At 45.2% G+C, this 25239-nt stretch overlaps 1 pseudogene; it reads right to left on the bottom strand.

Moving 5' to 3' along the window:
• Positions 1-4198: 4198 nt before the first annotated feature.
• LOC128586985 (uncharacterized) lies at positions 4199-4295 on the bottom strand (annotated as a pseudogene).
• Positions 4296-25239: the final 20944 nt, after the last annotated feature.

Here is a 25239-nt window from a genome sequence, read left to right as displayed (position 1 = left end):
AAGTCTGGGGAGGAAGCTCCCAGCTACAGTAAACTGGCCAGCCCGGGGCCACTGCAGGCGCCTGTTGGGAGTTCTCCGTAAGGTCGGGCTCCCAGGAGAGTGGGGTACAGGACCAAAGAGTGTAGGTCGCCAGGAATGGGGCTCTGCAGCCAATGCCATGGCAAAGTGAGGAAGGTGGCCTTGTTTCTCTACCCCTTCCCTGAGGAACAACATCTCTGCCTGCCGGCTGAGTGCCAAGAACAGCAGATAAAGACCGAAAGCAGCGTCTGATCGCTAATAACGGACGTGTAAAAAATATCGTGGTTTCATGAACAAATCGCTGTGAAGAAAACATAAAGCATTGCCAGTTGGCCTGAAGGTTGTTTGCTCTGCCCTGTTAAAGAGAAGAAGGAGGGGAAAAAATAGGGATTAAAAAGTGCCAGCAACTTTGGAAAATAAATCTTTGCCGTTTAGATTCTTGCCATGTCATCAGCATTCCGGCAGAACTTCCAGAGGTCTTGCCCAGCTGGTGCTTGGCGTAGCCTGATACGTTCATGTTGGTTTATCTTGCAAAGAGAATATTTGGAAAAAATGAAGTCTACACCCTCTGCAAGCACCCCGGTGACTCTGTTCAGCACAACTCTTGGCTGTCAGCGACGGCCGGGGCAGGCCACAGGGCATTAGCACACTTAACCCTAGGAAGTCCCCATCCTGAGTCTGGTTGTACCTTGGGTCAGCATGCATCTTCATGTACTTTGGCTAAAATATGAAGAGCCTGCCATGTGGCAACATTTCAGTGAGGGCTTATTTGGAATATTTTAAAATAACTTTTTCCACCCAATAAATTCATCTTGAATACTTTGCCCTGGTTGTGCCCAGGAGCAGGACCCAGAGAATGAGACTCTTCTGTCCTCTGGTCTGTATCACCCAATTCTCCTGTCCAACCCAGCGGTCACAGGCTGCTCTGCCCCCAAGGCCAGGGAGAAGGGAGCTGCAGCCTCACTGTCCTGGAGTATGTGGGCCCAGCCATCACAAGTAAACAAGAGACACACCACTCCTTTGCTTCGGCTAATAATAATAATAATATCAACAAATATCCCGTGTCCTTACTGCTCATGCCACGTCAAGCCCTATACTAAGCATTTTTTATTTATTTATTTTTTTTTTGAGACAGAGTCTCACTTTGTCATCCTTGGTAGAGTGCCCTAGAGTCACAGCTCACAGCAACCTCAAATTCTTGGGCTTAAGTGATTCTCTTGCCTCAGCCTCCCAAGTAGCTGGGACTACAGGCGCCTGGTATTTTATCCACCATCTCGTTGAACTGTCACACAGACCTGTGGCATTGGAATTGCAGCCTCCTCCTTCCCAGGGCCTTCTTTTGAGTCCAAAAAGAAGCACTTGTTTAAGGAGGAGCTTTCAGGCCCTTCAATGAGGTTTATTGAAGAAGTGACGCTATGATTTTTTTTTTTTTCCATATCTAAAGAACCCAGCCCCAGCTCTGGAATTCTCCCCTGGGGTGGCCTCTGTGACCCTGCAGCTCAGGTGTCCCCAGTGCATTCTTACTGCCACCTCCTGTGGGCTGTGGAACTCCAGAGCCCTGTTCCTATAAGACTTAGAGGAATCAATCCTGCGGTCTCTGCCAGGCCACTGCCACGTCACAGGCATTGTGCTTCTCCGGAGCTGTTGCTACCTCTTAAACAACTCTCTTTTTAAAAATCACCCATCTAACATGACCAGCCCTCAGAGAAAAACCTTATGTTGACGCTTTCTCACTTCCTGTGGGAAGGGTGGGGCTGCCAAGGCTTGGAGGCAGTTTCTGTGAGTCACTGTGGGGGTCAGGACCCTTCCTCGGGCAGAGCTCGCTGAGAAAGAGTTGTGGGCAGGCTGGTTGGCTGGAGAGCAGGCGTTGGGGAGTGTGTGTGGCGTGGGAGGGGTGGGAGGTGTGTGTGGTGTGTGTAATATGTCTCTGTGTGTGGTGTGTATGTGTGTGTGATACATCTCTCTGTGTGTGCCTGTGTATGGTATGTCTGTGTGTTTTGGGGGGGGTAGGGTACTTGCTCTCCTTCACCCCCTTGGGGGAAGCCTGTTTGGGCCCTGGCAGCCTATGGCAAGGCCAGAGCACCAGAAAGTTCTCTCTGTATGAGTGTCAGCTGGTATCCTTGGGTGGGGCCCCAGGCTTGCTCTTGCAGGGAATATGCCTCCCCTTGGTGCATACAGTTGGCCTCAAAGTGTCTTGCTGGACCCCTCACGGGGGCCAGTCCCAGGCCTTGGGTTATGGATCTGGAGGGTGGCCTCAGTCAAGACCGGGCTCAGCCTCAGCACAGCCCCAGCTCAAGGACAAGCCTGTCCTATGCTGAGCCAGGCAGCTGCACTCACATCGTGCAAGGCCTTTAAGCCTTCATCCATGCAAACCGCCAAGCCCAGCCCCGACCAGCCTGGAACAAGCTCAAGGGGAGTGTGAATGTGGAGGCTTCTCTCCTTGACAGTGGTGTCCTAGAAGCAGGGTCAGGGGTATGAACTCTGGAGCTGGCCTTCTGGTTCCAGACTCGGTTCTGCTCCACAATAGATAAATAGTTGTTAGGCAAGTTAACCTCTTTGTGCCTCGATTTCTTCCTCTTTAAAACGGACAATAGGGCTCGGTGCCTGTGGCTCAAGTGGCTAAGGCACCAGCCACATACCTGAGCTGGCGGGTTCAAATCCAGCCCGAGCCTGCCAACAATGACGGCTGCAACCAAAAAATAGCCGGGTGTTGTGGCGGGCACCTGTAGTCCCAGCTACTTGGGAGGCAGAGGCAAGAGAATTGCTTGAGCCCAGGAGTTGGAGGTTGCTGTGAGCTGTGATGCCAAGGCGCTCTACCCAGGGTGACAGCTTGAGGCTCTGTCTCAAAAAAATAAATAAAATGGACAATAGTAGCATCCATCTCATAGTGTTGTGAGGACTAAAGAGATTCGTTCACATAAAAAATTTGCAACATTAGCCAGCATATGGAAAGCACTCAATGACTATTGACCATTATTTTGGGGAGACACAAATCAATGTCCCCAATATGGCCAGGATGGGGTAGGGGAGGCACTCAATCCTCCAAAACTCAGGAGAAAATTCATCCAAAGATTTCTCAGCACTATCAAAAAGGAGAGAAATAGCCGGGTGTTGTGGCAGGCGCCTGTAGTCCCAGCTACTCGGGAGGCTGAGGCAAGAGAATCGCTTAAGCCCAGGAGCTGGAGGTTGCTGTGAGCTGTGTGATGCCACGGCACTCTACCGAGGGCCATAAAGTGAGACTCTGTCTCTACAAAAAAAAAAAAAAAAAGAAGAGAAAGACCAAGGCCCTTCTCACTTCCTGCCCTCGGGGAATAACATTTTCCGATGGTATAGCAGGGTGGCAAAGCCCTAACTCAGCTTTAGGAGAATGAACTCCCTGGTCCCCTAGAACTAAAAGAATATCGGCATTCTTCATCTACTGAGAATTTTCAATTGATGTTTTTATGTAAAACGTATGGTTTTATGGAGGAAGGGCAAGACTCCAAATTAAGAACATTTACACTTGCCTTTTTTTGTAACACCAGTAGTACCATTCACCACTTCCCTATTTTCAGAGACTGCCTTAGGTCTATTTAAAATCCATGTAATTGGGGGCAGCGTCTGTGGCTCAAAGGGGTAGGGCGCTGGCCCCATATGCCAGAGGTGGAGGGTTCAAACCCAGTCCGGGCCAAAAACTGCAAAAATAAAAATAAAAATCCATGTAATTGAAAAAATGCAACACTATATTAATCATTTGTGCATGATTCATTTATTCAGCATGAACTTATTTACATGTCAACTATATGTCAAGTTTCAGTTCAGATGATATTAAAGCTGTAAGGATGCCCGGGGTAAACAGCCCCATTTCAAAAAGACTGTAACTGTACACAGTGTTACATTATGATGGAATCAGTAAAAGAAGAAAAAGAAGAAATGTAGGAGGTACCATAGCATAAGTGTGTATGTGTGTATTTTTCTTTTTTTTTCTTGAGACAGACTCTCAGTCGTCCTGGGGTTAAGTGCTATGGCGTCATAGCTCACAGCAACCTCAGCCTCTTGGGCTCAAGTAATTCTCTTGCCTCAGCCTCCCAGTAGCTGGGACTATAGGCACCTGCCACAACATCCGGCTATTTTTTTAAAGATGAGGTCTCGCTCTTGCTCAGGATGGTATTTTTTTAATTTCTTCTTCTTTTTTTTTTTTTTTAATATAGAACACTTCACAAATTTGCATGTCATCCTTGTGCAGGAGCTGTGATAATCTCTGTATCATTCCAATGCCAAAGTAAGCACCAAGATCATATTTACATCAGGATTTGTTAAGCAGTTTGTAATTATAAAATCAAATCTCACGACATTTCCAAATGCGCGCTTCTGATGAGAAGCTCAGAAGCACGTTCACAACTCAACTGGGGTAATTTAGAGAACAGCAAGCATGGCCACAAAGCCAAACAACAGCAATCATTCCGGAAGGCAAAAGAAAAACTGCTTCTCCCCGGCAAAGCATTTCTAAAGGTTGTGTTGTAAAACAAACAAAAGAACTCAAAAATAGAACAGCATTCCTTTTCCTAAGCACTGTTTACTATAGTATCACAGATTAGTGTAAACTTCCTGTGTACTTCTTGTACCAAGAAAACGCACAGATTTCATTAAACAAAAAGAGCACTCCAGTTTTTCAGAGGAAAGGAATTGTTGTCACATAAAGCCTGTTGCCTAGCAACAAAACAGCGACGGCCCATCACACCTTTCTTCCAGGCATACACAGGGCCTCCCCCTCTGGCTTGCTCATTCCCCTTGCCTTACAAACACAGGGTTCTTTTAATAGGATCTGTGGTTGGAATAACTGAATTTTAAGTTTCAAGTTTAAAACGCTGATCAATATGAAGTCCTGCCAACTGCTAACCATTTAATCACATGGTCAGAGCCTCTGAAACAGCCGTGAATAATAAAACGAGAGGCCATGGGCTGGATTCCCTTTTCTCTTCTTTTTCCCATGCTGAAAATCTCTTGGGCAGTGTCACTTTTCTTGCCCCTCAGCCAGGGACACCCAGGCAGTCCTTCTTCTCTGACTTTCATGCTTAGTGTAAAAATGAAATCAGGCAATACAGCAATTCTTTTCAGAGTCTAAACCCGTTGGTAAAAACCCAAGTCTCTTTCAATGCCAGATTCATTTCATTGCCTAATGCTAAGTCAAAATGAGCACCTCCTCTCACTTTTGTGTTATGTGTAACAGAACCATTGGACACGATGTTTGGAAGTGAGTTGCTAACCAACATTCTATAGAACAGAGTGTATTCAGTGATGTGACTCACAGATAAATTACTTCACTCTCCTGGACCTCAGACTGGGTGTGCCCTTTGCTGTAGGTTGAGTCAATGCTTAACCCTTCCAGGTGTGGAGAAATTCCACTCACTGTTTCTTTCTTTTTTTTTATTTATTGTTTTTTTTAGTAGAGATGGGGTCTTGCTCTTGCTCAGCTCATCTCAAATTCCTGAGCTCAAGCAATCCTGCTGCCTTGGCTTCCCAGAGTTCTGGGATTACAGGTGTGAGCCACTGCACCCAGTCATCACTCACCTTTTTCTTACAATGTTTTAGATATTTCTGAGTGGTGGCTGGGGTCTCTGTAGGAGGCAGAAACTGCTGGCTGGGGAAACCAGGTGGCAGGTGGGGGCTACCTCATCTCACAGGATAAGGAGTTGTTCCTTAATACTGTGTTTCAGCTGTCACCAGGGGCAGTGATTATGGGGAAATCCAGAGCTCTGCAGTTTAGCTATTAGACATAAAAACAAGAATAATTCTTTCATGTCTAGAGATATACGCAGTTTTACATTCAAGAAGAGTTCAATATTCCATGAGATTAAATATGTCATCCCATCCTATTTATTACCTTTTTTGAAACAGACATTTATTTAGCTGGTTATATTTTTATTTATTTTTGAGACAGTCTCATTCTGTCACCATGGGTAGAGTGCCACAATGTCATAGCTCACAGCAACCTCAAACTCTTGGTCTCAAGCTGTCCTTCTGCCTCAGCCTCCTGAGTAGCTAGGACTACAGATGCCTGCCACAACATCCAGCTAGTTTTTCTATTTTTAGGGTCTCATTCTAGCTCAAGCTGGTCTTGAACTCCTGAGTTCAAGTGATCCACCCGCCTCAGCCGCCCAGAGTGCGAGGATTACAGCCATGAACCACCTTGCCCAGCGTGAAATAGACATTCAAAGTGTGTTTTTCTTGTCAGCATTCCAAGGTCTTATGTCCCTAATGCTAGTTGAAGGTCTGAATGGGAGGGCCAGGTCTGTATACTTCACTCTGTCTGGTCCACCTGAATGTTGGTAAACAGGGCCCTCACTGTGACATCAGTATGAATACACTCAGCCTGCAGTCTAGGGCACATCTCCCTCAATTCCTTTGCTTTTTTTTTTTGAGACAGAGCCTCAAGCTGTCACCCTGAGTAGAGTGCTGTGGCATCACAGCTCACAGCAACCTCCAACTCCTGGGCTCAAGCAATTCTCCTGCCTCTGCTTCCCAAGTATCTGGGACTACAGGTGCCTGCCACAATGCCCGGCTATTTTTTGGTTGCAGCTGTCATTGTTTGGCGGGCTGGGCTGGATTGGAACCCGCCAGCTCAGGTGTATGTGGCTGGCGCCTTAGCCGCTTGAGCTACAGGCACCAGCCCCCAATTCCTTTGTTAATTGATGATTCATCATTTTCTTTCAATCTTTTCTTCTGCTTAAGTTCAGTTTTAATCAAAGTCCAATGATTATGCTAATAGCAAAGGCAAAAATATTTATCTGGGCTCTGAAATGTTGGTGTACTCTCATTACTGCTAACAGAGGGCTGATTAAGAAGATTCTAGACACAAGCTGACCCGAGAGACCTGAAAAGTAGTTATAAGGGGAAGTTCATGTCTTCATCATCTAGACCCCACATGTCCTCAGGCCAGGCTCAGAGTCTCAGGGCACTGCTTGGAGGAGCCCTTCTTTATCCCTCCCACAGGGTGACCTCAGGCAAGTTCCTTTACATCTCTTACTCTTAGGTTTATTTTCTATAAAAATTAAGATCGTGGCTCGGAGCCTGTGGCTCAAGCGGCTAAGGTGCCAGCCACATACACCTGAGCTGGCAGGTTCGAATCCAGCCCAGGCCGCCAAACAACAATGACGGCTGCAACCAAAAAATAGCCGGGCGTTGTGACAGGTGCTTGTAGTCCCAGCTACTTGGGAGGCAGAGGCAGGAGAATCACTTGAGCCAGGAGATGGAGGTTGCTGTGAGCTATGACGCTACGGCGCTCTACCCAGGGCTACAGCTTGAGGCTCTGTCTCAAAAAAAAAAAATTAAGATCGTAACAGTCCCTATTTCTATTTGTACAGATTAAATAAGATAATACTGATAATGCTCTTAGTACAGTGCCTGACACATGCTCAAGAAACAATAATTGTTATTTATTTATTTTTTTTTTTTTGTAGAGACAGAGTCTCACTTTATGGCCCTCAGTAGAGTGCCGTGGCCTCACACAGTTCACAGCAACCTCCAACTCCTGGGCTTAAGCTATTCTCTTGCCTCAGCCTCCCGAGTAGCTGGGACTACAGGCGCCCGCTGCAACGCCCGGCTATTTTTTGGTTGCTGTTTGGCCGGGGCCGGGTTTGAACCCGCCACCCTCGGTATATGGGGCCAGCGCCTTACAGGTGCCGCCCCAATAATTGTTATTAATAAGAACTGAACCATGGTACGGGATTGTCCAGTGAACCTGGGCTTTCAGGATCCGAGTGTTGGCCAGTCTATTAATTTGGTCAGGTTGCCCTAAGAAAATTCCACAAGGCTGGGCATGGTAGCTCATGCCTGTAATCCTAGCACTCTGGGAGACTGAAGCAGAAAATCGCTTGGAGGTCAGGAGTTCGAGATGAGCCTGAGCAAGAGCAAGACCCATCTCTAAAAATAGCTGGTCATTGTGGTGGGCCTCTGTAGCCCCAGCTGCTCGGGAGGCTGAGGCAAGAGGATCACTTGAGGCCAAGAGTTTGAGGTTGCTGTGAGCTGTGACACCACAGCACTCTACCAAGGGGAACAAAATAAGACTCTGTCTCAAAAAAAAAGGTAAAGAAAATTCCACAGACTTTGGCTGAAACAACAGAAATCTGTTTTCTCACCATTTTGTAAAAAGACGTCTGAGATCAAGGTGTTTGTGAAATTGGCTTCTTTTGAGATCTCTCTCCTTGGCTCGGAAATGGCCATGTTCTCCCTGTCTTCACATGGTCTTCCCTCTGTACCTGTCGGTGTCCAAATCTCCCCCAAACTTTCCCCAAGCAAAATCAGAGAGTCCTTGGGGAAGGCAAATCGGATCCTGCCGCAGCTTGATCCACCCCAGACTCCTCTCTGACTAGAACCTTTTCTGTGACTTTCCATTCTTCAAGGACGAATCAAACTCTTTAAATGCCACATCCCCTGGCATGGGCTCCAGGCGTGGCCCCACTGGCTCTGCCTCCCACCACAGGAATTTCGGCGTCCCCTCTGCCTGAATCCCTCCACCTTCCTCTCTCAACCTGGTTAATCTCCCACCCTCTACGTCTCGGTTTATTATCATTTCTGTCAGGAAAGCTTGAGTACCCAGCTCAGCTTCCTCCACTCTCTTGTGCAGTTGTCTGATACTCATTCACTGTAATATCCCCAGGGCCTGAGCACACCGCAGGACCTCAGCAAATATTGGTTGAATGAACCAATGAATAAAGAAGTGGTCAATACCAACCCCTAGAATTTCCAATTTGGGAAGCAGTTATAATGTTTGAAAACCATGACAAGTCAATGCATGTTTGAATGTTATTGTGGAAACCATTTTTTTGCAAAGTTGTTTATCATTAAGAAGTTTCTTTGTGGGGTGGCACCTGTGGCTCAAGGAGTAGGGCGCCAGTCCCATATGCTGGAGGTGGTGGGTTCAAACCCAGCCCCGGCCAAAAAAAAAAAAAGAAAAAAGAATTTTCTTTGTGAAAATTAAATTCTTCCTATCATACTTTATATATAGTTCCTGAATATTCACTTAATATTCTGTTCACTACAAAATGTCTTACTACACTTTTAGAGAATTTTTAAGAAACTATTAATAAAGTACCTTTTTAAATTCTATTTATGTATTTATTTATTTATATTTGAGACAGAGTCTCACTCTGTCCCCCTGGGTAGAGTGCTCTGGCATCATCACAGCTCACAGTAACCTCAAACACTTGGGCTCAAGCAACCCTCATGCCTCAGCTTCCCAGGTAGCTAGGACTACAGGCACCTGCCACAATGCCCCACTCATTTTTTTGTTTTCTATTTTTTTGTAGAGCCTGGGTCTCACTCTTGCTTAGGCTGGTCTCAAACTCCTGAACTCAAGCGATCCTCCCACCTTGGCCTCCCAGAGTGCTAGGATTACAGCTATGTGCCACTGCGCCCAGCCTTTTTTTTTTTTTTTGAGACAGAGCCTCAAGCTATCACCCAGGGTAGAGTGCCATATCATCACAGCTCACAGCAACCTCCAACTCCTGGGCTCAAGCCTAGGAACATTGTTCTCCTGCCTCCGCCTCCCAAGTAGCTGGGACTACAGGCACCTACCACAACACCCAGCTGTCATTGTTGTTTGGCGGGCCCAGGCTGGATTCGAACCCGCCAGCTCAGGTGTATGTGGCTGGCGCCTTAGCTGCTTGAGCCACAGGTGCTGAGCCTTTTTTTTTTTTTTAAATAACAGGACACCTGTTAACCAGTGACAAGCTACCAGATTTCATTGCTGGACTAATGATTTTCTAGATCTTCTAGAAAATAAGATTCATTCTTTTCAAGATTCAATGAATTGAATAATGAATGAGTTTGAAGGAAACATAGGGCAAAGGTGCATCTGCTCTGTAATTGAGTTACCAAATGTTCAATGGGTCGCACTGGTGTAAAGAGGATTAGGCGTCCAGAGGCCCACCCCTGAAGTAGCTGGTAATCTACCTTGGTGCATACAAATGTAAACAAATGTTCCTGGGCAGCAAGATAAGTGATACCAGAGGAATGTGCAAAAGGCTGTCAACTTTGCACAGCCTGTGGAAAATTTAAGACTTACACAATAACACTAACTCTCCACATTGCCATAAGTATTATGATTGGAAAAGAAAACATACCAGATATAGTAAGATTTAATTGCTCTGACTGTCCGCTAACACAGCAATTAATTTGATATTCATCTTTCCTTGCCTTTTAGAAAAAAATGAACTAACGTGTGTTCTTATGTTGTCAGCGTTAGTGAGAAAATCCTTTTCTTTTTGTTGTAACTTTGAACTTGTCCCTGTCTTCTGCCCACCACTGCCTCCCCCAGTGTATAATTAGTTTTTCATTTTATAGTTGGTCTTTTGCTAATGAGTTCCCTCAGGGAGACTCACTAATACTCCCTAAATCACCTGAAATCACCTGGCTTTTGAGTGAATCCTTCTTTTTTTTTTTTTTTTGTAGAGACAGAGTCTCATTGTACCACCCTCGGGTAGAGTGCCGTGGCATCACATGGCTCACAGCAACCTCTAACTCTTGGGCTTCCGCGATTTTCTTGCCTCAGCCTCCCAAGCAGCTGGGACTACAGGCGCCCACCACAACGCCCGGCTATTTTTTTTGTTGCAGTTTGGCCTGGGCTGGGTTTGAACCCGCCACCCTCGGCATATGGGGCCGGCGCCCTACTCACTGAGCCACAGGTGCCGCCCCCGAGTGAATCCTTCTTGATTTTTGTGTTTCTTAAAAATACAAAATAACCAACTTAAAAGTTTGGAGTGGGCAAAGTTTGGAGTGGGCAAGAAAAGTTAGAATCCTAAAATATAGGTTCAACTTTTCATGTAGGTTTAGGATATATATATAATGAAGCCATTTAAACAATGTATGAGAATATTCATCTATTCAGTGCAAATGCTCTTTGAGCTGTAAGCATAATTTATTATTAATTGCTTCTCTTCTGGACCTACTGAGTAAAATTGTTCTACTGTGTCCAAATGTTTTTTGCTAATATATATAGATATATATATATTTTTTTTTTTTGGTGTGTGGTGATCTTTATTTCTTCCACCAAAGCTTATATAGGCACAAAACTTAATCAATGAACACAAGACTTAAACCTTGGCCCCAGGCCTCTTACTGCCTGGTATTTAGGGATAAACCAGATTGACTGATAACCATTTTACTAACATTATCTAAAACTATCCTTATGGGCTAAGGTTTAACCAGTTTAACTGATAACAACTTCACTAAAGTTATTCTTATGCTAAGTAATCAAAAACAAAACCACAAAACAAGATTCTGGGGAAATAAGCCGTTTGAATGCTTGACCATCTGGAGGTTGTTAATTATCTTTAGCTAATATATTTTTTAATACGGCAGGCCCAGCTGGGTTCTGAACATATTAGCAAGGTAAGCTACTAAAAAGTATCTGCATTCATAATCTTTAATAAAAGCTCTGCAGGTGCTTCTTCCTCTACTAGGCCTTTGCAATGGGCTTTAGCCAGTCATATGTAGAGTTATATGATACAAGCAAATGTTAGTTCATTCATTCACTCATTCACTTATTCATCTTATATTTATTGAGCACCTTTTGTGTGCCACGCATTATCCTAGGCCCTGGAGAAACAGCAGAGAACACAGCAGGCAAAGTACCTTCACTTCACCAAAGTGTACATTCTAGCAAGCAAACCGACCATGCACATATGAATAACTAACTATATACATTAATGTTCAGTGATGTTAGGAGGACATTGAAGCAGAGGAAGGGAATGGAGTTGATGAGAGTACTGTTTCAGACAGGGTGAGGAAAGAACACTATCTGCAGAACTGGCATTTAACGCTGAAGCAAGAGAGAGAGCGCCATTAAATATTTCAGGGAAGAGTGTCCCAAGCAGGAGGAAGAGCAGATGCCAAGGCACTAAGACAGGGACATATCCAAGATCCAATGTCTAGAAAGTTTTTCTTTCCTATTTTAATCAAATAAGGAGCAATGTTTTTTTTGTTTTGTTTTGTTTTTTTAGAGACAGAGTCTCACTTTGTCACCCCGGGTAGAGTGCTGTGGCATCACAACTCACAGCAACTTCCAGCTCTTGGGCTTAGGCGATTCTCTTGCCTCAGCCTCCCAAGTAGCTGGGTCTGCAGGCGCCCACCACAACGCCCGGCTATTTTTGTTGTTGCAGTTTGGCCGGGGCCAGTTTGAACCCACCACCCTCAGTATATGGGGCCGGCGCCCCACCCACTGAACTACAGTGAGTAGGAGCAATGTATTTTAAGTTCGTGTTAAAGGTGATTAACCATCTCTTAACTTTGGAGTTGCTCAATGATTCATTACCGTTATGAGAGCTTAGTATATGGATTTGTTAATCTGGAAAGATTGAAATATTTATTTCCCACTGTTTCGTACCTTCCAGCAGCTGGTATGTATGTGTGGAGGAGGGCAGGGGACTCAGACGCCTTCAGGCCAAAGAGAGGGAACAGAATTTGCTGGGTGGAAAACTTCTCAAAGAGAGACAGCTTCACTTGGCACCTGCCTTGTGCCCTTTGCCCTTCTCCCTCTTCTTGTCCCAGACACAGATGCGAGAGCCAGAGCATTTATCTTACAACTACCTGGTGACAAGTATGGGGACAGAAGTCACATGCAAAGCATTGCTCAATAGAAAGCTGGAAGCAGCCTGAAGGCCCTCTGAGAAGTGTCAACCACAGCTCACCTGCAGACAATTCCCAACTTCTCCCTGTGCATAGAAAACAAAGTAAAGGAAGCCCTGACTCTGCTAAGCCAGTTCTCCAGGTGTTCTACTGCCCTCGGCCAAGGGAGCTGCTAACTGCTACCTTATTACAAGGGGGTGTTTCCTTCCAGCTTGCAACTTAGTTGTTAATAGAATGTGTAAGAGGAGCTACTGAAAAAACTTAGGGCCTGAATCCGAGCTCTGGTACCGCACTTCCCCAGAAAGCAAAGAGCTGTTGAAAGAATCTGGTTCTTATTCTTTCATGTCCATGAGATCTGAGGAATAGTCATTTGTGATGAGAGCCAGAGGACCTGGGGCCTGACAACACCTCTGACTTGGCCATTCAGACTTCAGCTTTACCATCTGCAAACGACAGTGATTCAGGGCCAGTCCCCTCCTTCCTTTTCAGGTGTGTAAGTGGAGCTCGTAGATTAATACAATGCATGTATCATAGAAGTGAGTGTATATTTGAGGGTGCTCATGGCACTCTTGTTACTGTGACCTTTGCACACTTTCCCATGAATGCAAAAGTTAAGACTAAAGACACTCCTCACAAGTGTGTGAGGTGGAAGACTTACTGTAAATGCTAGGATAACACTTTGGGAAAATTCTAGATTGTATTGTAGAAAAAAATTCTTGAAGATTCTAATTCATATAATCAGCAAGTAATAATTTTCACTGTTTAAAACAAAATTTCTCCTAGCATTCAGTCAGAGCCCAGAGAATTCAAACATTTAAATCTGAGCACAGGCTGGGTGAGGTGGCTCACATCTAGACTTTGAGGGGGCCAAGGCGGGAGGGTCACTTGAAGCCAGGAGTTCAAGACCGGCCTGAGCAACAGTGAGACCCCCCATCTCTACAAAAAAAAAGAAAAAGAAAAATTAGCTGGGCATTTTGTCACATGCCTGTAGTCCCAGCTACTCTGGAGACTGAGTGGAAGTATCACTTGATCCCAGGAGTTTGAGGTTGCTATGAGCTAGGCTGATACCACTGCACTCTAGCCAGGAGAACAGAGCAAAACACTCTGTGCAGAAAAAAAAAAAAAAAGAGCCCAATTGTACTTTATTTTATTATTTTTTTGAGACAGAGCCTCAAACTGTCGCCCTGGCTAGAGTGCTATGGCATCACAGCTCACAGCAACCTCCAACTCCTGGACTGAACCGATTCTCTTGCCTCAGCCTCCCAAGTAGCTGGGACCACAGGCGCTTGCTCATGCCTATAATCCCAGCACTTTGGGAGCGAAGGCAGGAGGATTAAGGCCAGGAGTTCAAAGCCAGCCTAGGCAGCGTAGCAAGACCCTATCTCTACACAAAATTTAAAAAAGTATCCAGGGATGGTGATGCATGCCCTGTAGTTCCAGATCACTTGAGCCCAGGAGTTCAAGGCTACACTGTTCAAGGCTATCACTGCTATGATAACTCCACTGCACTCCAACAAGGGTGACAGGGAAATCCTGTCTCAAGAAAACAAGAAAAATTAAATACACCTATATTGGCATTTAGAGACAGAAAATAGACAAGGACAAGAAATGCAACCATTAAAAACCCCACACAACATAAAATCTACCATCTTAGCCATCTTCAAGTATACAATACAATAGTATCAACTTTTTATAAGATTTTGACTACTATTGATATCTCACATAAGTGGAATCACGCAGTGATTTTACTTAGCATAATGTCCTCAAAGTACATCTGTATTGTAGCATATGAAAGGATTTCTTTCCCTTTTAAGGATGGATAATATATCATTGTTTAATATTAATACAATTTCTTTATCCATTCATGCATTGATAGACCCTCCACTTCTTGGCTATTGAGAACAGTGCTGCAGCGATCATGGGTGTGCAAGTATCTCTTGCATATCTTGTTTCCATTCTTTTGACTGTATACCCAGAAGTGAGATTATTGGATCATTTGGTAATTTTACTTTTTTTTTAGACAGAGTCTCAAGCTGTTGCCCTAGGTAGAGTGCCGTGACGCCACTGCTTACAGCAACCTCCAACTCTTGGGCTTAAGCCATCCTCTTGCCAGCCTCCCAAGTAGCTGGGACTACAGGCACCTGTCACAACACCTGGCTGTTTTTTGGTTATAGTTGTCATTGTTGTTTGGCGGGCCTGGGCTGGATTCGAACCCACCAACTCCAGTGTATGTGGCTGGAGTCTTAGCCACTTGAGCTACAGGAGCTGAGCCAGTAATTCTGTTTTTAATTTTATGAGGAACCTCCATTCTGTTCTCTATAGTGGCTTTACAATTTACATTCCCACTAACAGTGTGCAAGGGTTTTGATTTCTCAACATCCTCATTAACACTTGTTATCTATATATATGTATGTGTATATATATACTTTTTTTTTTTTTTTGAGACAACTCTTACCTGGTCACCCTCATTAGAGTGCTATGGCGTGTTAGCTCACAGCAACCTCAAATTCTTGGGCTCAAGCAATTCTCTTGCCTCAGCCTCCTGAGTAGCTGGGACTAGAGGCACCCACCACAATGCCCAGCTATTTTGAGAGACAGGGTCTCATTCTTGCTCAGACTGGTCTCGAACTCTTGAGCTCAGGTAATCAACCTTCTCAGCCTCCCAGAGTGCTAGGATTACAGGCCCGAGCCACGGCGCCTGGCCTGTTATCTATATATATATATTTTTGTGTGTGTGACTTTTTGGCCGGGGCTGGGTTTGAACCCACCACCTCTGGCATATGGGACAGGCGCCCTACTCCTTAAGCCACAGGCGCCACCCCTGTTATCTATATTTTTGATAGTAGTCATTCTAACAGGTATGATGTGACAATTCATTGTGATTATGATTTGCATTTCTCTGATGATTAGTGGTGTTGAGCATCTTTTTATATGTCTGTTGATTATTTTTACATCTTCTTTAAAAAAATATTTATTCAAGTCCATTGTTCATTTTCCAACCAGTTTTTTTTTTTTTTTTTTTTTTTGTTGAGTTTTGCAGTTCTTTACATATTCTGGATATATAAAGTACTAATATTTTTCTCTTTATTTGAGATAGAACTCCTGAGTTCAAACTATCTTCCTGCCTTGGCCTCCCAGAATGCCAGATTACAGGTGTAAGCTACCATGCCTGGCCCATCTTGTTGCTTTTTAATTCATTCGGCCACTCTGTAGTCTTTTGATTAGCAATTTTAATCCATTTACATGTAAAGTAATTGCTGATAGGGAAGGACTATTGCCATTTTGTTGTTTTCTCTATGTATTGTAGTTATTTTGTCCCACTTTTCCTCTCTTGCTGCCTTCCTTTGTGTTTTGTTGAATATTTTTGTAGTGACATGCTCTGATTCTTTTCTCAATGTCTTTTGTGCATCTATAGGTATTTTTGTGGTTACCATGGGGATTACATAAAACGTCTTATAACGATCTATTTTTAAACTGATAACTTCACTCACATACAAAAACTCGACTCCTTTATATTTCCCCTTCCCCAGTTTATTATCTGTGTCACAAATTACATATTTTTATACTTTTATCCATTTACCTAGCTTTATAATTATAGGTATTTTTTCATGCTTTCAGCTTTTAACTTCTATACCAGAATTAAAAAGTGATTTACACACCACTGTTTCAGTCCCATAGGATTCTGTATTTGGCTATATATTTACCATAACCAGAAAGCTTTATATTTTCACCTGCTTTCATGTTACTGTATAAGTTATTTATTTTAAGAGAGAAGTGTGTGTATTTTTTTGTTCAATTTGGCAGTACTCAAAGTTTTAGTGCTTCAGTAACCTCAGGATTTTTGTTATTGCTGTTGTTGTTGTTGTTTTCAATATTTAAGATCTTTTTCACCAATCTGAATCATTTTTAAAGTGCTTTAAATCTCTTGCTGGGTTTTTCCCTCAGAACCTTAGGTTAGTCAAACCTAGTCTCTGAACTTAACAAAGACAAATCTAAACTTTCACATCTTAAAAATATCTAATAGCTAAGGGTCTCAAGTAAGTTTTCTCCTCAGCCCCTGATTCTCTTTGTGTGCCCTAGAACCTGGTTGAATGAACATCTTCCAAGATCTCTTAACAGTGAGCACTTGGCTGCTGAGCGCAGTCCTCTGCAGCAGCATGCCCTATTTCAGGAAGTAGAGGTGCTAGAACCACAGAGGTTTTCTGTGGAGAAGCCACATGGCATTACTTCCTAAAGAAATCCCAGATGGAACAGTCCCTCATTTAATGCACATGGAACTCAAGTGGGAAACTCAACTTTCTCAAAGCTAAAGCACTTACATTATTATTCAGACAATGAGGGATTGAAATAGTATGAGTTATCTTAACTTTATTTCATGCCACAAAGTTATAAATAAAAAACATAAAGACTCAATGCTGAAAATATGTTGAAATGGTTTTCCTTTTTTTTTTTCTTTGAGATAGAGTCTCACTTTGTCACCCACGGTAGAGTGTCATGGCATCATAGCTCTCAGCAACCTCAAACTCCTAGGCTTAAGCGATTCTCTTGCCTCAGCCTCCCAAGTAACTGGGACTACAGGCACTTGCCACAATAGCTGGCTATTTTTACAGACAAGGTCTGGCTCAGACTGGTCTCGAACCTGTGAGCTCAGGCTATCCACCTGCCTCAGCCTCCCAAGTTCTGGGATTACAAGGCATGAGCCACCACACCTGGCCTTTTTTATTTTTTATTTTTGAAACAGACTCACTCTGTGGCCCAGGCTAGAGTGCTGTGGCATCATCATAACTCACAGCAAACCCAAACTCTTGGGCTCAAGCAATCCTCCTGCCTCAGTCTCTCAAATAGCTGGGACTACAGGCACCTGCCACAAAACCTGGCTAATTTTTCTATTTTTATTAGAGACTGAGGTCTCATTCTTGTTCAGGCTGGTCTTGAACTCCTGAGCTCAAGCAATCCATCCACTTTAGCTTCCCAGAGGGCTATGATTACAGGTGTGAATCACTACACCAGGCCCCTGAAATGGTTTCCTAAAAGGAGTTGCCATATTCAAACTATCACTATGGTATGAATGTTACAGGAGCGAGGAGTGGGGCCTGCCAAGAGTAGTGTCCTTTCTCTGGCTGCCGTTCAAGCCACAGATGAAGTTTTAGGGACTATTTCTTGCGTGTTAAATGCTCTCTATAGCTTCTGCTTTTGTTATCTGATGTATTGGTGAAATTATAAGGCAGCTTTTGCTAATAATTATCTAGGCTTCTGAACTTAGAACTCAGCATTTTTACAACATTCTGTTACCACCGTATAGTACTAGACAGGATAATTGCATAACCTGCATTGCAGAGCTGCCTTCCCTGAGTGAATGTGAATGCAATAAATAAATATGGAACTAGAATGGGAATTATATGCAGCAATTGAAATAGGAGTTGGGATCCAGGCCATACTAATTGGAGCTTGCTTGTCTGCCCTCAGATCACCTGCTCACTCTAGTTTGCTCCCTGATCACTCCCACATCAGAAAGGAGATTCCAGGTGCTTTCCTTATTCACCTGGAAGGATAAGCACTCTTTAGTCTTTGACCTCATCACACTTTGTATTTCTCTCTGGTTATCTTTTTTTTTTTTTTTTAATTTTTTTTTTTTTTTTGTAGAGACAGAGTCTCACCTTACCGCCTTCAGTAGAGTGCCATGGTGTACACAGGACTCACAGCAACCTCTAGCTCTTGGGCTTCCGCGATTCTCCTGCCTCAGCCTCCCAAGCAGCTGGGATTACAGGCGCCCGCCACAACGCCCGGCTATTTTTTGGTTGCAGTTCAGCCGGGGCTGGGTTTGAACCCGCCACCCTCGGTATATGGGGCTGGCGCCCTACTCACTGAGCCACAGGCACCACCCTTCTCTCTGGTTATCTATGTGTATATCTCATCCTTAGCCCTCACTAGCTAAGTTGGAAGATTTAATTTTAATAATAAAACTACTCATGTTTTGGGCGGCGCCTGTGGCTCAGTCGGGGTAGGGCGCCGGCCCCATATACCTAGGGTGGCGGGTTCAAACCCGGCCCCGGCCAAACTGCAAAACCAAAAAATAGCCGGGCGTTGTGGCGGGCGCCTATAGTCCCAGCTACTCGGGAGGCTGAGGCAAGAGAATCGCTTAAGCCCAGGAGTTGGAGGTTTCTGTGAGCTGTGTGAGGCCACGGCACTCTACCGAGGGCCATAAAGTGAGACTCTGTCTCTACAAAAAAAAAAAAAAAAAAAAAAAACTACTCATGTTTTACAGTGCCTCTCAGTGTTTGTCAGCTACAATGACATCTGTCTCTTTGATATGTGATTTCTGGGTAAAATTCCATCCTTATCTTCTTTCCTAAAAGTCTGCTTCCCACGTTGGTCTGTCTCCTTAAAACAGTTTCCCTATAAACTTTAAGGAGTTGATGATGAGTTCCTATCATGGAAAAATTTACCTTGTTTAAAGTCTAATGAAAGTAGGCTAGGCGCAGTGGCTCACACCTGTCATCCTAACAGCCTGGGAGGCTGAGGCGGGTGAATTGCTTGGGCTCAGGAGTTCAAGACAAGGCCTGAGCAAGAGCAAGACCCTGTCTCTACTAAAAATAGAAAAACTACTTGGGCTTTGTGGTGGGCGCCTGTAGTCCCAGCTACTCAGGAGGCTGAGGCAGGAGAATTACTTGAGCCCAAAAGTTAGAGCTTTCTGTGAGCTATGATGATGCTGTGGCACTCTACCCCGGGTGACAATGTGAGACTCTAAAGAAAAAAAAAAGAAAGAAAGAAAAAGTCTAATGAAAGTATATGCCAGGTCAGAGTTTGCTTTTAAAAAAAGGAAATCCCTAGAAACAGAAGCATACGATTCTGCGCAGAAATGAAATATTGTAGAGCAATGTAGAGATGTCAAGTTTGATCTTACAGTGGATGAACATTAAAACTTAGACATGTTGTGTTACTTCTGATAGTAATTAATAGCTTTTTTCCACTTCTTATATAAAAGAAAATCAAAATAAAGCAAAGCTGTAACAGTGCTCTGTGAACTTTGACGTGCTGTGGAAAGGTATCTTCACGGGTTGGCAACCCAGGACATAAATATTAACAGCCGGCATTTGTTTCATGTTCCCCTTTGATAGGGCAGATTTTATCAGCCCCACCTGATAGAAAACCATGGTCACCCAGCCACTTAAGGCAGAGTTCTGTTTCAGACCCAGGTCTCTGATTCCAAGTGCTTGGCTGCACCCACCACCACCCTCTTTCTGTGGGGAATCTGGTTCTCCAGAGAAACCACGGAGCTCTGCAGAGCCAGAGGCCATGCCCTGGCTGCTGGCTTTCACTCAAGCTGAGATGCTCAGTTTCAGGAAGATGCTTGGTCCTCTGGCCTCCATCTCCCAGCCCTCCCTCATCCCCCTACACACACACACACACACACACACAGCCTTTGAGAACAAAGACCAGCGTGGCATCCCTGTCAGGAATCCGTTGTGCTGCGGGAGTGTGAATGAGGAACACCCACCGCCATCCAGGCAGGGATGAACAGAGTCACCTCAGCAATTCCCATTATGCGGGGTACAGATGAAGTCTCCAGACTTATTGGCCACTGCTTTTCTCTCCCTCTGCAAAATCTCCATGTTCTACTGGCCTGTTGATTTATTAAATATCTATTAGAGGAAGCGGTGACTAATATTCGCTGAGTACCTATTATGTTTCTCACACAATGTTAATAGTAATAATTCCAATTTCTTGGACACTCCCCATATGCACGAGTTGACTCTTGAATATCATAGTAACTCTAGCTATCATAGTTATTTTTACAAGTGAGAAAAGACACATCGCTCTGGAATCTTGCTCATGTTTTATACGTGGGGTAGGTAGCAAACCCAGGTCTAACTCATTCCCAAACCAGAGAGCTGGAGGCAAGGAACTGGTGTGTCAGTGAAGGATCTTGAGCTGTGCACAGCTCATTCTAATGCCAGGTATTATGGGTGAGGTTGCGTCCCTCCAAAAGATAGGCTGAAGTCCTAGCCCCCCTGCCTCAGAAGATGACTTTATTTGGAAAGAGAGTTGTTGCAAATGTAATTAGTTTGAGGTCACACTGAAGTGGGTGGGCCCTTAACCCGTGATGACTGGGGTCCTTAGAAGAGCAGACCCAAAGGAAGAGGATGATGGCGATATGACAGGAGGGACACATCGCACCAGCCAAGGAATGCCTGGGGCTACCTGAAGCTGGAAGAGGCGAGGAAGGATCCTTCCTTACAGGTTCCAGGGGCATGTGGCCCACAGACACCTTAATTTCAGACATCCAGCCTCCAGAACTTTCAGGCAATACGTTTCTGTTGTTTTAAGCCACCAAGTTTGTGGCACTTGTTTACAGCAGCCCAGGGGCACTGACGGAGCAGGCAAACGTGTGTTAATAGAGTGGTGTCACGGGAATTGGGAGTAGGGCCTGGCTAAAACAGCCTGGGAAGATCTGGAAAAGGAAAAGGAAGGTTTGGGGTTTTTTTGTTTTGTTTTGTTTTGTTTTTTGAGACAGAGTCTCACTCTGTTGTCCTGGGTATAGTGCCGTGGAGTCATAGCTCACAGCAACCTCAAACTCATGAGGTCAAGCAATCCTCTTGCCTGAGCTTCCTGAGTAGATGGGACTATAGGCTCCCACCATGGACCCTGGCTAATTTTTCTATTTTTAGTAGACACGGTCTCAATCTTGCTCAGGTTGGTCTCAAACTCCTGTGCTTAAGCAATCCACCGCCTTGACCTCCTAGAGAGCTGGACTATAGGTGTGCACTAGCGCCCTGCCAGGAAAAGGACAGTTTGTGGTCTTTGCATCGCCTCTTCAAGGGCAAGTGGGATTCAGGAGGTGAAGGGGGGCAGACCCAGAGGCTGAAGAGCACACCCGGGGGCTGGGGGCATGCAGCCAGAGTGTTTGCCTGAGGAGGGGAGGCAGGTGGCACACAGGAGAGAGTGGGGGCCCTCTGTAGGCTGGGGTCGGACCATAGGGAACTCTGGCTGGGATCTGGCAGGCAGCCATGTGCCCTGGCCTCTGCCTGCTCCCAGCATGGCCGGCACCTGTCCTCTCTGAGTCACACCCACTGTGACCCGGGTTGTCCTCTCTGGGCTCAGGACCCAGCTTTCCTGAAGCGTCATCCTTTTCCTGGATTTGATGCCAAGTTAGTCACCACTGACGATTTTTCTGCCTCAGTTTTCATAAGGTGCCACCTGGCTCCAGTTTCTGTGGTTGATTGGTTTAACAACCTGGGCCTCTGGGGAGGACCCTCCTCTCATTTTGCCTGGCCTGTCACAGGGACCGGAGTCTGTCCCCGTCCCCCCTTGGACTTTCCCTGAGCCCAGTCAGCACTCCTGCCCCATCCCACGCCCTCCCACTCCCCGGGACTATCTGAACACTGGGCTTAGCATTCCCAGTTTGCCTTCTGTGGGGCGCCTATGGCCCTGTGGGCCCTGGTCTCTCTGTCCGCTGGGATGGGCATTCCCGGCCACCCAGCAGGCTCTGTCCAGAGCTATTCACCGAAAGCCTGGAAGCAGGAGCACCCCGCCATCCACACCAGAGCTCTGGCTGCTCAGTCAATACCAAAGTGAAGTATAACTGGTGTGGAAGCCATGCCTGGCACAAGGCAGGTGCTCACTGAATACCTGTTGGTTAAATGAATGGATAACAGGGCAACATGTGGAGACTATTTTAATTGTCCAAGGCAGAGCAACTGAGCTTCTCAACACAGCCTTATCCCATGTCAGATCCAGACAGGAGGATAGGGGAGGCCATGGCCTGGGATGAGTTACTCACCTCTGAGACACAGAGATACACTCAGATACCTCTGAGTCCACCTTTCAAGCAATGGGGCAAATACATGTGGAATGGGTGATTTTTTTTTTTTTTTTTTTTAATTTTTGGAGACAAAGTCTCATTCAGTTGCCCTGGGGTACAATGCCATAGCTCACAGCAACCTCGAACTCTTGGGCTCAAGTGATCCTCTTGCCTCAGCCTCCTGAGTAGCTAGGACTACAGGTGCCCATCACAATGCCTGGCTGGTTTTTTTAGAGACAGGGTCTCCCTCTTGCTCAGGCTGGTCTTGAAAGAACAGATGATTTTTAAAGTTTTCGGCTCTGCATCCAGGAGGTGGGGCAACAGGTGGTAGGCCCCAGATTCTACTTATAATTCCTGGGAAAAGGAATCAAAACAGCAAGATCACCAGGTTCTCAAGGATCCAGGTCATCTGGGGAAGGGAGTTACCTAGCAGGCACCCGGCAGAGGAAAAGAAAATAAACTCCAATAATCAGGACCATCCAGTGCCTCCAGTAGCACCAGCACTTAATAAGTAAGAACGAATAATACATGCCGAGAAAACAAAGGTTAATTACACGACTGGCCAGTGCTGGGAGCAACTTGAGAACCAGCAGTGGCGGCACAAAGCCCAGTGTGCCCAGGCGCCAGCACCCTGGTGCTAAGGCCCAACGGAGGGTCCAGGTCAGCCCTCGGGGCTGGCACAGAGTCACTAAGGACTAAATAGAGATGGGAAAGAGGTGATGGACATGAGAGCGGAATTGTCAGGATTGGACCAGGGGGTGTGGCTGAGAAAGACAGAAAAGGACTTCAGAAGTGTAGAAGTTTGTCACTAGAACAAGTGCCACGTAGGCACTTGCCTGCTTTCAGGAGTGATCTGAGCCTATGGCCTGCCTGGCAAAGGCCTTGGAGTGGAAACAAGGATTCCTGTAGGACTCCCTGAGCGACAGGGGCGTGGAGAAGGCTGGGCTGTGCTGGGTCCTGGCTGTGTGCCCAGGTCCCTCAGCAGCAAACCGGCTCTTCTCAGATGACATGGCAGGCTGCATTCATTTTTTTCAGAGGTTTATGCTAAAAATGGTCACCACGATTTATACCTGAGTAGAAATGAAATGCCAGTCTGAATTCTATAACAAAACTTCCTTCTATGTTTAAAAGAATGTTTCACATTTAATGACCAGACAGTAAGGACGGTATGAAGAGAAAAAAGAAAATAACCCATGGAGCGGCCCAGCCTATTCCGGAAGTGTAGCCACAGAGACCCATAGAGAGAAAAGAGGACCATTAAGAAGGAAAGTGCCTCCTGGGGCGTTAAGACCCACCCACTACAAAGCCATAGATGACAAGATGCAGGAACACATACTCCTCTGGGGCAGAGCAGGGGACTGGCAGGCAGGCCCATGGACACACGGAAACTTAATCTGCCTACAGGTGACCCCACCAGTCAGCCGGGAAAGATGGACTGCGAAGTAAATGCAGCTGGGAAAACTGGCTCTCTGCATGAAGAAAAACAAGATGAGTCCCCGCTTAATTCCACCTAACAGGGGACTCCATTTCCAGGGAGATTAAGTCAAAGCAAAACTAAAAAGAAGAAAATAAAAGAGAATCTCTTTCTGAAATGAGGGAGAGAAAATCCTTCTATAAATGAATGTTAAAAAACACAAAACTATAAGGCAAAAAAAAAAATTGAATTTGATGACAAAGAACTTCACTGACAAAATTAATACAGTTGATGGAGAAAATATTTGCAATATCTAAAACTGACAAGGGATTAATAGCTAGAAAATATGAAACTCTTACAAATCACAGAGAAAACTCCAACAGAAAGAGAGGCAAAGGAATCAAACCATCTCCAAATGAGGAAATCCAAAGGCCGACAGGCATAGGAGACACGCACAAACATATTGGTAACCAGAGGAATGCAGATTAAAACAACAAAGAGCTAGCTCACGTTTATGGTCATGGTGCAAAGTGAGCACAATGGGCAATGGGAAGTGCAGCAGGAGGTGGAGATGTGGGAGCCCCTGCCCTGCTAGTGGGGGTGGGCACAGGAGCCATTCTGGAAGGCAGTCTGGTAGGCTTTTGGTCAATTTCTATGTCCTCATAGCTTTTGGCCTGGGACAATCTTGTTTGGTGCCTCTCTGAATTGCCCTTTTTGGATGGCCACCTTGCTACGGCCCAACGGTTTCACTTGTGATTCTACATCCCAGCGCAATTCTCAGGTCCAGAGAGACATGTGGGCAGACGATCTTGGCAATGGTGGTGGTGGGAGTTGGAGATAACTTGAACATCCACCCAGGGCAGGAGGACAGGTGGAATGCACAGGTGAAGGATCATTGGAGTGTGAGAACCAATGGATTTGGTGAACCTATGGCAACATGGCTGGATAAATAAAACAGCACTGAGTGGGGAGAAAAATCAAAGGAGATACATGACCTTAGAGCAAGTGTATATATTGAAAATCAGTGTACACTAAACAATATATTACAAAAAGTACGTATAAACTAAAAGATACATACTAAACGCCTTAGGATCATGGGAAAAGGAAGATGAGAATAAAAAGGAGTAATTACGACAAAAAGAGCTGGGTTCAATTTGAATAGGTAGAATCTTCTATCAAAATCCTCTGGGGATGAACATGCAGTTGATCAGCCAGTGCTGCCTCTAGGTTGCTACTGTCTGCCAAGAGTGTTCAGTGTCACGGGAAGCTGCAAAGGAAACAATCCTGGTTTGCCCAACCACACTGGTGTGATAAAAATGTCCATGGAGCCCTGCACTGTGTCAGACACCGAGGTAGATACCAGGGAATAAAGACAAATATCTAGAACAGGCGTCCTCAA

Source organism: Nycticebus coucang, chromosome 5 (genome assembly GCF_027406575.1).
Source record: "Nycticebus coucang isolate mNycCou1 chromosome 5, mNycCou1.pri, whole genome shotgun sequence".
In the NCBI taxonomy this organism is placed as follows: domain Eukaryota; kingdom Metazoa; phylum Chordata; class Mammalia; order Primates; family Lorisidae; genus Nycticebus; species Nycticebus coucang.
This window is presented reverse-complemented; position numbering and strand designations above follow the sequence as displayed.